We start from the raw sequence: 14,634 nt of genomic DNA, 5'->3' as shown, positions 1-14,634 counted from the left end.
TGTAAAAAAGGCTGAGAATTGTTGAATTTCAATCTCAGCATTTAGGACTTAGCTAATTGATTTCACTAAAAACGGGACATTTAAAATTTTTGACTAAATTTCAACAAAATGTTGTTTACTAAGGTAAAATAACTTTCATAACCTAGCTATTAATAAGGTAAAATCTCCACTTAAGAGACAGATTTGTTTGTTCTGAGCAGGTCAAAGAGTTTAGCAAAAATAATTTGTCTTTTAAAGAATATTCAAAGTATTTACTTTGTGGTAAATACCAAAGAAAGGCACAGTGAAGTATTACTAATGTTTTATGTGCATTCAGAATTGATTCTGTGGTTCATTTGTCATTCTAAACCAAAAGACAGAAGTAGAAAATAAGATAGATTGATAGTAAATATAACCTAATAATTTACATGTTTGTTTTGACATTTAATCATAGACACTGTTGCTTGCAAGCCTTTTTTTTTTTTAAGTTTCAGTATAGTTTTTATTCAGTTTTGACTTACATAATTTTTCAATATAAAGTAAAAGACAAAATTTACACAAATATCAGTTCTGGTTTCAGCAAGTGTTTTTGAAACATATAGATCTGTAATGCAGTACACTTAGTGTAGTAAACATTTTTTAACCACATTTTATAAGTGGGAATTTGAATAATATGTTTTTGTCATTTTAAATTATTTTTGTTATAACTTTGAACTTGTTTGTGTGTATTTATGTGTTATAGCTCTGTCTGGACCTTAACAAGACAGTTCAGCGTCAATTCTAAGATGATAATTTTGAAGCTTTATTACTTATTACTTTTTTTTCTCCCTCTGCAATAAACAACTTTTTGGGTGAAAATTTGTTGGAATGTTAACATTTAGAAATGTATTCATCCCTTGACATGACTAAATGTTCAGAAAAATTCATAATGAATCTGAATTTTTAATGACTATTCAGTATCCTTTATGGGTTAGTGGCTATTTCAAAAGCAGAAATTGAAGTAAAATGTAAATTTGTTAGGTTTAATTTAAAGCATGTTTAGAAAACATTTTAAATGTTGGTTTCCTATCAGTTTAATTTTTAATTTTTAAAAAATGTAACTCAGTTAATAAAATATATTCTTTTAGTTGATTAACTTATTTTTTGTTTTGACTTATTTATTTTGGCTTATTTATTTTTTTCCAAATTCATATTATAGAATCTTGCTATTAAAATATCATTTGATCAGAAGAGGTTTAAGTAACTTTTAAGATTATTCTAGTGATATTTTTATAATTTTGTTCTATTTTTCTTGAGCCTATTTTTTTAAAAAATATTTTTTTAGATGTTGAGACCTTTATTTTATTCATTTATTTATATGTGGTGCTGAGAATTGAACCCAGTGCCTCATACCTGCCAGCAAGCGCTCTACCACTGAGCCACAACCCAAGCCCAGAGCCTATTGTTTTTGAGACAGTATTGTCTTCTGATTTTTCCTGATTATGCCAGTAGAGTCTGTATTATAGAATAAGCTATGGTTGTTTATTAGGAAGAAGAGAGAAGGTAGGTAGATTGTATGCATAGTGTATTCAGTGATGTGAATAGTGACATTCCATCCATAATAAAATCCAGATGTCATTCTATGTGATAAGTATAGGTAAGAGTATAATGATAGAATTTAAGTCTGTTTTCTATTGCTTATAAAAGAATATCCATGACTGGGTAGTTTATAAAGAATAGGGATTTATTTTGCTTATAGTTCTGGAGGCTAAGATTTAGAAGTTGCATCTGATGAGGGCCTTTGTGCTGTGTCATCACGTGGCAGAAGGCAGGACAAGAGAAGACAGAACTCGCTTTTATAACTCGTTCCCTCGCATGGTAACTGATCCATTCCCATGATAATATTAAGCTCTTCATGACCTAATCATCTCTTACTAGGCCTCCACCTCCCAAAACTGTTATATTTAGATTACATTTCCAACACATGAACTTTGGGAGACATATTCCAACCATAGCAAGGATCAAGTGTCAATTTCTTAAACTTCTTATTCAAAGGTATAATAAAGTTGAAAATCTGTAAAGTTATAAGCAGATATGCTCTCTTAGTTCATTTTCTTTTGCTTTGCTGAAGTTCATTTTCTAATGTCTTTTTACATATAATAGCTTGTTTATTAGGTTTCTTTTAAAAATAGATACCACATGCATGTGATACAAAATTCACAAGGTATTAAGGTATTAGTACCTCCGTGATTTCCCTTTACCCACCCAACTCCTGTACCTGGAAGCAATTGTTGATACCAGTATATTTAACTATTCTTCTAGAGATCTTATGCAGATGAATTATATGTCCATATATTTAGTGCACTAAAACAGTGTTATATGTATGTGTCTCTTTTTGCTTTTGAACAACATGTCCTGGAGATCATTCATTAGAGAGATTTACTGAGTATCTAGTCTGTGTAGGGCTCCGAAATATAGCAGTAAACAAAACAGAAAAGGTTTCTGCTCTCATGGAGTTCAAATTGAAGTAGAGGTAGACATGAGGTAGGGTCAGAAAGTGGGGAGAGAGAGAGAGAGGGAGAGAGAAAATGGAAATGGGAATGAGATGAATTAAGGTAGGATTATGTGGAAAAAATGACTGACTATTCTTTTGAACTGGGTGTTCAGGCCTCTGAGGAATTGACCTGAATGACAAGAAGGGCCCAACCAAGTCAAGTTCTGAGGAAAGAAGTTCTAGAAACCTAAAGAAGGCGGCCAGTATAGTTGAAGCATAGAGGGATAGAGGGTGAAGAAACAGATGGGCAGGTGTTAGGCCTTGTAGGGCCTGGGCACATTTTCAGTTTTTCTTTTAGTGTGATGAAGCGTTGCTTATTTGCTTGTTTGTTTTATCAAGCAAGTGATACCTGCTTCAGTGTTTTAAAAGTTACTCTGGCTGCTGTGAAGACTGTAGTGTAGATGTTTCTAAATCAGTATATACAGAACTGCTTTGCATTCCATTGTATGTATGGACAGTAATTTATTTACTTAGTCCCTTTTAATGAACCTTTAAATTATTTCTTATTGTTGGATTTTGTAAACAGTACTGCAGTGAAAATCCTTATATACAAATTTTTAAAATTTAAAAAATTTTTGAAAGGTATTGAAGCATGATGTCTCTTAAAAGGGAGAACTAATTATATGCTTCTAAACTTTGTACTGCTGAACAAAATTTTGCAGAAGACCAAATACCTTAAGTATGAACAATATGGTGAGAATGTCACAAACATTGTGTGATCTTGGTAATTAGTGTTCAATAAGCATTTTTGTGCCTCTCTGTCGCTTGCGGCCGACCAGCAGGACAAACGACACGTACTCTTCAGAAGTTCATGAAGCAGCTTCCATTTTATTTGAATAACACCCTCAATATATAAGCGGTCTCATGCATATGCAATTGTAACCAGATATGTCCATCCAATCCTATTAAAGGTCAAGCGATCATGAGCTCAAGCATACATGTAAGATAGATCTGTCCATGCGAGGTGGCTGAACTAATTATCATACAGCCAATGGTAAACACTTCCTGTTTTTCTCAAGGCGCATTCAGCACGCCATTTGGCTCTCTGCCAGTCGCCATCTTTGGATGCATGTGGCGTAACCCTGGGCCCCGGGTCTCACTCGCCACACCTCTCAATTTTAGTTTCTGTTTATCTTAACTTTATTAAGGTTTAATTTATATATAATAAAATACATTCATTTTAAGTGTACAGTTTTAGGCATTTTGACAAATCTATATAGCCATATGACCACCATACCAGTTAAGATGTAGAACATTTCATCCCCCTAAAGTTCCCCTTGTGCCCTTGAGCTTCAGTCTATATCAGCTTTAGGCCACAACTGATCTCCTTCTGTCATTATCAATTCGTTTGAATACAAATGACATCATGCAGTATTATTGTGTCTGGCTTCTTTGCTTAGCATGTTTCTGAGATCCATCCTTTATATATATCTTATTACTGAATAGTATTCCTTTGTGTGGATATTCCACGGTGTATTTATCTATTCATCCATTGATAAACATCTGGGTAGTTTTCTGGTTTTTTGGCTTTTATGAATAAAGCATCTATGAATATTTGTGTACCAATCTTTGCATGGAAATATATTTTCTTATCTCTTGTGTTGATATTTGAGAGTGGATTTTCAAAGTCATGGTAGGCTTTCACATTCCTACCAGTACTATATGAATATTCCAGTTGTTCTACCTCCTCCTCAACACTTGATACCATATTTTGGTGGAATTGTAGTGGTATCTCATTTGGTTGGAATTTTCATTGTTTCATGTGCTCAATTTCTATTCATGTAGCTTTTGTGAAGCGTCTATTCAAATCTTTTGCCCACTTTTAAATTGAGTAGTATTTTTATTGATTTTTTTGTAACACTATTCTAGAGATGGGTCTTTCATTGGATAAGTGCATTTTGAACACATTCTCAGTGGTTTGCCTTTTAATTTTCTTGATGATATTTTTGCAAGTAGAAATTTTAAGTTTGAAAAAAAGTCCAGTTTATCAGTTATTCTTACATAGTAGTTTGTGTTTTTTGTACTTTGCTAAAAAATTCTTTACCCAACCATAGATCTTGAAGATTTCCTCCTAGATTTTCTTTTATAAATTTTATATTTTTTAGTTTTTGCTTAGGATCCTTTGTGAGTTAATTTTTTTGAGTGCTTGAGTATGGATTTTTTTTTTTTTTTTTTTAGTGTGTGGTGTGTGGTCAGTAGAAGTTCACCAAAATTGTTTGTGTAGGGAGAAGGCTTTCATAACAGTATGGTGGTTGCAGTGAAAGAATGAAAGGATGGAGTGAGTTGATGACCTGAGCTAGGACCAAATCTATACATATGGAGAGAGCAGGAAAGAGGACAGATTCGATGGCATTTTAGAGACAGAATGTGTTGGATGGAAAGTGAGCATGATAATAGAAGTAAAAATGAGATTTAGGGTTATGGTTCCAGGAAATAGTATTGCCCATGACCAGGACAGGAGTATAAGACAAGGAAAAGATTTATGGTGAAGAGTTCTGTTTTCAAACTGATAGCAGGACATTCAGTCCTTGTCTGCATGCACACAAGTTGGGACATAGCCAGCTTTTAAGTAAAAACATTTTTTCTTTAACTTACTAATTTTCTATGTAGTATAGTCTCCATTATGATAGTTTTTATTACTTCAAATTTTGTTTGGAGGGGGTGGGTGAAGGACACACAATAGACTGAGACAGACATCATTCCCCTGTGTACATGTATGATTACACTGTTGGTGTGAATCTACATCGTGTACAACCATAGAAATGAAAAGTTGTACCCCATTTGTGTACAGTGAATCAAAATGCAGTCTGTCAAAATAAAAAATTAAAAAAACTTTTGTGGTGAAACTACTATATCTGCTATATAAAAGGGTCACCAAATGATGATACCAAAATGGTTTCCATTACATTTCCCTCCCATTTCCATCAGCATAAACACTAATAAGGATATTCTTTCCTTTCAGTCTTTGTCAAGATATGCAGACATATCCTCCTTTCCACATAAGATTTTAGTGTCCTTATTCATTTTGATGCCCAAATTGTCCCAGGCATAATTATATACAGTGCTATCAAAACATTCCTTTCAGGTCTTATCAGTGGACAGAGCTTGGAAATTGCATATTCACATATATAAATGTGTGTACATATAAATATAGTGATGTATATATTATACATTTATCCATATTTATTTCTATACCCATCTATTTCAATAACCATAAATTCACACCTGTATCTCCAGTTCTAATCCATTATGATAGTTTTTCCCCTAAACTTTCCTCTTTCCATATTTGTAATTCCTTTTACAGTGAGAAAACTGTAAGCTTAATATTGTTATTAATATTAATATGTATAATATTTTCTTTTCTCAGTTCTTTTTGTATAACAGATCTCTTGGCTGCAACTTACCAAATTCTTATAATTGGACACACATTACACCTTCCCTAAAGACATGTTCAGCTCAGGGAAAGGGAGAAGGATGAAGGGAAGAGAGAAGGAGAAAGAGTTCCCTAATGGATTTTTGACTGAATTAGTTCCTTGGTTGAAAAGCATAGAACAAAGTAGCCATATAGAGTTTTAAACTTTTGAATAATTGAGTTTGGCAGTCTTTTTTGTAGTTTCTTTCATGTCACAAGTAAAGGCCATCAGAATATTTTCTTTTAGTACTTCCTCTGCTTTTTATTTTTTAATCTTTGGTCCACCTGAGGTTTATTTGAAGGGTATTATGATGTAGTTATATTTATGTATTTGCAAATGCATAGCTAGTTATTGCAGTATTAATACTGACTAATTCAAATTGTGTGTGATGATATATACCTGTAGTTCCATCACTCAGAAGGCTGAGGGGAGAGGGTCACTTGAGCCTAGGAGTTAGAGTCCAACCTGAGTAAATAGCAAGACCCCCTCTAAAAAAATATGGTTAACTCATCTTTTCCTCACTGATTTGAAAGACCATTCCGCTTCTGGCCTGTTCTCTTCCATCTACCCGTTTCTTCCACTGCATACCTGGTAATGGAACAGTGTAGTATTTACCTCATAGTTACAACATTAAATGAAAAGTTCATAAAAAATTATTGCCATACTGTCAGCCATGTGGCATGAAGTGGTCAACACAGTAGCTATTCTTATTATCTTAATGTAAAAGGAATCAACTTTTAGAACAGTAGAAGAGTAAATTACAAAGACAACACACACAACAAAACAAATGTAGAAGTATAGTAAGAAGTAGCGGTGCTTTTTTTTTAAGCTCTTAATATTTATTCTGTGCTTTTGTACTGGCAAGAGTTCACATTCTTTTAATACACAGATTATTATGTTTGAAATATAACCAAGATTAGATAAAGTTCAGTTATTGAAAAATACAGATGTTCTAGGTTATAAACTCTTTGAAGGCAGAGATTATGCCTTATTTCATTTAACAGATTTTTTTTGCACTTCAGTGTGCCAGATATTGAGCAGAAAATTAGGTATGTTATCTAACTTGAGCAGCTCATAGTCCACTTGGGGAAACAGAGACAAATAAATACAAAGGACTGACATATATACCAGTATACTTAGTTGTCTTCCACTAATGTGGAAATATTTGAATCTAACTGTACACATTCACTGAGGTATTGTCAAACACAGGGATGGGATAAGGAAAATATTTAAATAGTGTTTTTATGCTAAGATCTTATGAACTATATCTCAAAGTGCTTATTTGTCTTTTTGGATCGTTTCTTTTATATGTTTTCTGCTTTTAAAGTTGTTAACTCTGTGTGCAACATGCTGGTAATTTCAGCACTTTGTTCTAATACTATTTTTCTCAAATGTGTCTTCTAGCTCTGTGACTAAAATTTATATTTTATAAGATCAAATTAATGCATTTTTAATCCAAGCATCTTGTTACATATTTGTTCCACACCTGTGACAAGATGATTTCAACCATCTACTTTATAAAAGAGAAGCATGTTGTCAAGGGGTACCTCAGCTTTGAAGCACACATTCTATTTTTTTTCCCATTAGTCATGTGAAAAATGCCAATTACTGAAACTCTGAGAAGAATGAAGTTACTTGTTAATCTAGTATTCATACAAAAAAGTCCCTTTAAATGAAAACCATACTGAGATGCAATAGACCAAATCTGTACAACATAAACCTTTCAAGATCAATGTAGCTAAAAAAATGTCTCCATGATTTGGAAAGGCAGCTTTAACAAAACAGTATTGTTAAAAATAACTATAAAGTGAAACAGCTGGTGACCAGTCTGACAGATATGTACTGTGACAGGAAACTATGGAATTCAAAGTACTTAAGTGAATATTCCTAAATATTAGTGGACTGTTACAGGCCATATTTCTGTGTATTCTTTTGATAATGTCCTAATGTACTTGAAGAATTTTGACAAGAAATTATGAATTTATGGAATTATGGAATTTTCAAAAATTAAAATTCTGAATAAAGGTACCATTTTAGTTGGAAGGAAAATCATGATAACATTAGATCTCAATTGAGAATATAATTTAGATGATGGAACAGTATATATTAAGAAAGACAATATATTCAGTGTCACTTCCATTATTAGAAAATTGCCTTCAGGACTCCTAAATTGTAAGAAGTAAAATCTGTAATCAATAAATTGGATTGTATCAAACTAAAAAGCTTCTTTACAGCAAAGTAAACAGTGAAGAACATGAAGGGAGAGCCTACAAAATGGGAGATGGGAGAAAATCTTTGCGATCTGTACTTCAGAGCATTAATCTCTAGGATATATAAAGAACGCAAAAAACTTAACACCAAAAAAAAAAAAAATCAATAAATGGGCAAAGGAACCAAACAAACACTTCACAGAAGAAGAAATATGAATGGTCAACAAATATATGAAAAAATATTCAACATCACTGGCAATTAATTAGAGAAATGCATATTAAAATTACACTGAGATTCCATTTCTCTCCAATCATAATGGCAATTATCAAGAATACAAGTAACAATACATGTTGGCAAAAATGAAGCGGGGAGGTACACTCATACATTGCTGGTGGCACTGCAAATCGGTGTAACCATTGTAGAAAGCAGTATGGAGATTTGTCAGAAAACTTGGAACGGAACCACCATTTGACCTGGTTATCTCACTCTCTGGCATATACCCAGATGACTTAAAATAAGCATACTATAGTGACACAGCCACATCAGTGTTCATAGACGTACAATTCACAGTAGCTAAGATATGGAACCAACCTACGTGCTTTTCAACAGATGAATAGATAAAGAAAATGTGGTATATATGCACACAATGGAATATTACTCAGCCCTAAAGAAGAATGAAATGATGACATTTACTGGTAAATGGATGGAACTGGAGACTATCATGCTAAGTGAAATAAGCCAATCCCCCAAAACCAAAGGCCAATGTCCCCTCTAATATGCAGATGCTGATTCACAATAGGCAGAGGGGTGGAGGAGGGAGGAGTGGAGGTTCACCAGATTGGACAGTGGGGATGGGAGGTGGGATTTGAATGGAAAAGACAGTGGAACAAATGTGACTTAACTTTCCTGTGTTCATATATGAATACACCATCAGTGTAACACCACATCATGTACAACCACAAGAGTGGGAAGTTATACTCCATGTATGTATGATATGTCAAAATACACTCTACTGCCTTCTATAACTAAAAAGAACAAATAAAAACGAAAAAAGAAAACTGCCTTCAGTGGAAATAGAAGCATGAGGTCTAGAGATGCCTTTAAGAGTGTCAGAAAGGAAGATGGTATAGTGGGCTTTGCTAATAAAGTGTGAGAGGCCAGCTTTGTTTGAATGCTTTCTGTCATGTACTGAGCTGTTGAGCAGTATACTAACACCTAACATGCCCCCATCTCAGTTTCTTCTGCTATAACACATATAAGACAAGCCCTATTGAGTTTCTGTGAGATTTGAGTTAATTCATGACAAATGCTTTAACATGAGAAACATTTAATAAATGCTGGTAATAAAGTTCAGCATAATTAGACATTCTTTGCTCATGCATGGCTAAGAACCATTACTGCTCTATAGGATGTAACTACCCTTCCCTCCCAGGTGATTTGTTGGGCCTGTCATTTGCCTCCTTGATATTACAGAACCTCTTTATCCTTGAAAATTTGCTCATCATTACTGTCTTTACTTGGAGTATACATAAGATGTGCACCATTGTATTATAAAGGAACTTACTCCACCTTACCCCACAAAATTAATTACTTGTGGCATCACTGTGTGTGCTTTACTGTTTGCATGCAGTAGCTTTGTTTTCTTTTTGTTTTGATTTTCATTTTCAGAGATACAACATTATGCATTTCCTAAAAAAGTTATTTTTCTCAGTTTCAAATATTCAGGCCAGCTCATTTTAAAGCAAGGTAAATATTTCTCATTTTAATTTTGTTTTTCCTTTTTCCATTCCTGTGTGAAATGCTTAGCCAACTTGGACCCAGTGCATTTAATATTTTAGAAGCTAATTATCCATTGAAAAAAGAGTGCTTTGGAATTAGTTATAAATTCACTAGAAAAAAATCCACGTTGACAGCATTTTGGGTTTCTTTTAGGTCTTTGAAGGCAGGCATGTCAACTGTAACAAAACATTCATGTAGACTTTCTAGTTGGCCAAAGAGCCAGTTGTTTCCTTGACTAAAATCATCATCCACATGAACCATCCTGACAGCCTGAAAAATTTAGCATTCCTCTTGGAAAAGGAGATAATCAAGTAAGGCATTCTTCGGACATCTTATCATGGCTAAAAGACAAGAAAGGGAAACGATTCTTTTGAAAATAGCATTGCTATGAAATTCATCTCTGCATTGATACTTCTCTTTTTTTTTTTTTTTTTTGTGGTGCTGGGGTTTGAACCCAGGACCTTGTGCCTACCAACTGAGCTATATCCCCAGCTGCACTGATACTTCTGATAAATAAAATCTGCATTTTCAAGGGCTCTGACTCTGCTAGGTAGTAATCAGATGAACAACTACAAGCCGCATGACTGATCAACTGAGTCAGTGTGAAGAGCACCGATGATACAATAGCATATTTAGCAAAAATGCACTGAGTGCCTAGCACATGCTGGGCTGTGGGTGTAAATATAAATACAGCAACAAAGGTCATTGCTTTGGGAAAAGAGATATATCAATGTATATATACTACATGCATTGCTATACAAATGATAATAAATGTAATGGAGTGAGTAGGGTCTGGCCAGAGAGTAAGTTTTGCTTTAGAATGCCATCCACAAGTAGTAATTGCATAGACAAAATAGAGCCCTTCATTTAGTCTCTCTTAACCTATTTTAATAGTGAAGTTGGTGGTAGGCTATGATTTTTGGCTGTTCAGAAAAGAAGCAGCTCTTGGAACCCAAAAGTTTTCATACCTTGAAAAATAAAATTTGCTGTGGAATTGAAAACATATAGCAGTGTGTGCAAGAGAGGTTGGCTACAGCCTATAAAGGTGACTAAAACTGAAAGAGTTCTATTTTTTATAATTCTGTTTTCCTCACTTATAGATCCTTTAATAAAACTGAGTAATAGAATTAGAACTCCAAAGTCCCCTGAAGATAACTCTGAAGTCTGGGCTCTAAGAAAAACAGTTTGGATGCTATGAACTAGTCTGACCCTTTTCTTTTAAATATCAACTGGAAAGCTTCAGACCTTCCTTTCAGTTGGCTATTGGAGGATTCTATAGTTGGGTCTAAACTTTTTGATTCACAGTTTTTCTTTTTTCTTTTTTTCTTTTCATTGTAAACAGCTGATATGATGCCTGCCCCAAATACCATGCTTTAAAGATTGAGTGGTCAGGCTAATGGGTGTACCCAGCTGCTTGAGATGAGCAAGATTCTGGGGAATAGGAAAGCAGCTTCTCTAGAACCCAGGGGGAAGTGGAACAATTCATACTGAATCATTTTCATTCTTATCTAGAGAACTTAGGGACTCTTTGGAGGAGAGGGAGTAGGTTTGCCATAAAGGAAGGGTTCGGCAGCCTGCCCCTTTAACTAGAGAGCTCCTGCTAGATGCAAAGCAAAACAGAGAAATAATAACCTGATTTTTGCTTCTTTGTTGTAGAACCTTTCGGAGCTAGTGTTTTTGTACTAATTCCTGAGGGTTCCATTATATGGGACAAGAAATTATACCAAGTTCTTTTCACCTCTCTTCTTTTCTTTCTTCCTTCTACCATTTTCCCTCTGCCCCTGTCTTCACACAACCCTTTTTTAGTAAGGAAAGTAGGGAGAAGATATATGGCATTTGAGTTCCAGGCTTTGGGAGTTAAGATATATTAGAAATGATAGATTTAAACAATTAATAAATGTTAGAAAATCCTCAGAATACTGTTCTTAAATCTTTTTCTTCATTAGGAAGAGTATATGAGGAAGTAATAAACAAACTGAATCATTTAGAAAGCAACATTTTAGCCAGTAATAAACGTTCACCTTTGCAGGGTTAGCACATGGAAATCATTATTATGGACCAGCAGATTAGACCCATGTCATTATACTTCTTAAGCCAAGGAACTTTGTTATATCAGGGCATTCTAATTTTTACAACTAATTTTATTTGGTTGCTAAGTGCCTTCCATACTTAATGAAACAAAAAGTGAAGAAAGACTAGCTTAATTTTGTAGCCTGAAATGATTCTTCTCTTGAACATATTTTTCTCCCTAACATTTGAAGATTTTTGATTAATTCAGCTTTCACATAATATTAAGAGTACCATAATTTATAAGCAAGCTATAAAGATATATGATTTAAATGCTTCCTACCTAATGCAACTGGAATTTTTCTCCAATTATAGGAGAGGCAAGACCATCATTCTCCAGTTTCAAAAAAAAGGATTGCAGCTGCTTGCAAGAGGAGAGCTAAACTAAACTAACAGAACATTTAATATTTTGAAAATTATGTCCTGGAGGAAAAAAGTTTTCTGTTCAAGAAGATACTAAATTATTTACTTTGGCAGCTCCAGGGTGTGAATATTTTGAGTCCCATCACTGTCATTTATTTTCTATCAAGTTCAGATGGAAAAATTGAAAACTTTATTTTGACATGTAGTCCTTTATTAGAATCATATACACCTTTGACTTCAAGGGCGTACACGTTACTATGATCTGCATAGGCACATTCCACTTTTAGTGGATGCGTGTTTAATTTTCAGAATTGTTAGCAAATAGAGCTACAGCCAAAAATTCCTTTGTTGAGATTCCTTCTGACCCAGATGAAACTAATAGTTTCAGGCTGTGTTGCTGTCATTCATTGCTAATCCAGGTATGGCTGGTTACTGTTTTTAATTTTCTTCTTCTGAACTTAAAAAGGCATTCTTGCCCTTTTCCCATGAGAAGTCAGTGATAATGTGCCTGAGATTCCAGCAACTAGAGATAGTGGGTCTTTTCCACACTGACACTATTAGCCTTTGTTGTAGGGCTTGTATAGATAAGAAATTGATGCTAGACATAGTACAGTGGGGGACAGGCACATAGTAGAGGGAAAATAAGAAAGTATTAGAAATTTGCATCTAAGTTTTAGGAATTGACGTCCTGAGAAGCAGCTGTTCCCTATCACAAAATATCTATTGATGTCATTTGCCATTTTGGGACAGAATGTTAAATGAACAATATGTTTTTGTGTTATAATTCTTATGGTTAATAATAGTACTTTAAGATATATTGAAAATGTTATCACTTATTATTCTGTTTAAATTAGACCATAATGGATTCATTTACATTTTAAATTGTTAATTGATACTTAAAGTCAGCATGATTATAATGACAGAATAAAGATTATGGAATTTGAAATTAGGTGGTTCTCCCTTCATATCTCAACTAGCTCTGTGACCTTAGGTCAGTGATATAAAATCTGACTCTCAGTTTTTAGTTTATAAAATGGGATAATAGATTGTAGAATTGGTGTGAGAAATAGCATGATACACATTAAGTTCCTTTCACTTCCTTTCAGCAAGTGGTAGATTATGTACTATAAGTTACCTGCTTGCCAGCTTGGCTACTTATTTATACTGATCTTCTAGTTCTTTTTTAGTTCTCCACCAGTTTTGCTAATTTCAGTTCTATTCTGTTGACATTCAGGGTATGAAAATGCTTAGCACAATGGATGGATGAATAAAAAAACAAAAGGTTTTCTGACTAGTGAGACTTCTAAGAGAACATTAACTTACTGTCACTTTCAACCTGATGGTGTGTCAACAAAGAGTTGCTCTCTTTCTGGGATATTGGATCTACCAAGGTCATAGACTGATGTATATATAGATACTACCTGCTAAAAGGAACAAATACGGGCTGAGTCTTCTAGCTAGACTATTTAACAGTATACCACAGTAATCATCAGTATGTTTCTTGGAGTTAAGGAAGTACAAAAAAGGGAGGTAGTTACAGGGTTCTAATATTTAACAGTGTAGATAAGTATGGTAGATTGACCGCAGACTCCCTTTCCTGCTTCTCTTTGAAATTCCTCTACAATTACTGAAATAGAATGAGGAGGTGAGAACAGTAGAAGAAAACTGAACAAAATTTTGGAAGATGAGAAGTTGATGTTTACAGGGTAAAAAACAAATGAGGACATGGAGGAGTAAAACCCTGGAGCCCTCAGAAATTGGGGTACCTGATATCTCTTCAGGTGGACATGCTGGTAGACATAAGAACTAATGGAGGGTAAAATGTCTGGATTCTTATTCCTACTCCATGATGTCAGTGACTGCCCTACTGTAGCAGAAAACTAGAGGTTCATTTTCCAGAATTGTTGGGGTACAGTTAAGGACCAGTGAATGCCTGTTATGTCCTTATAGGCTTTGAGTGTACATTAATGATGAAAACATACCAAAAAAGCTCCATTATTATGGAAGATAGACAACAAACAGTAGACAAAGTACATTATGTATTAATGTTAGAAGTTGACAAACAGGGAAAAAGTAGAATAGGATAAGGGAGGTTGATCATGCTGAGGGGAAAGTCAGTTTGAAATGAGTTGGCAGAGTAGACTAATTTTTTAATTTTAATTTTTTACATTTGTTCTTTTTAGATAGACATGACAGTGGAGAATATTTTTTACATATTATACATACATGGAGTGTAACTTACTCTAATTAGGATTCCATTCTTGTGGTTGTACATGATGTGGACTTTCA

General features: G+C 34.1%; 1 protein-coding gene across 3 annotated transcripts in view; it reads left to right on the top strand.

Moving 5' to 3' along the window:
• Disp1 (dispatched RND transporter family member 1) overlaps positions 1 to 14,634 on the top strand; it is a 196,107-nt gene that overhangs the window by 46,464 nt on the left and 135,009 nt on the right. The gene's annotated exons all lie outside the window — the stretch shown is intronic.

Source organism: Sciurus carolinensis, chromosome 12 (assembly GCF_902686445.1).
Source record: "Sciurus carolinensis chromosome 12, mSciCar1.2, whole genome shotgun sequence".
Taxonomy (NCBI): Eukaryota; Metazoa; Chordata; class Mammalia; order Rodentia; family Sciuridae; genus Sciurus; species Sciurus carolinensis.
The sequence above is the reverse complement of the archived record's forward strand: the minus strand, read 5'-3'. Positions and strand labels throughout refer to the sequence as shown.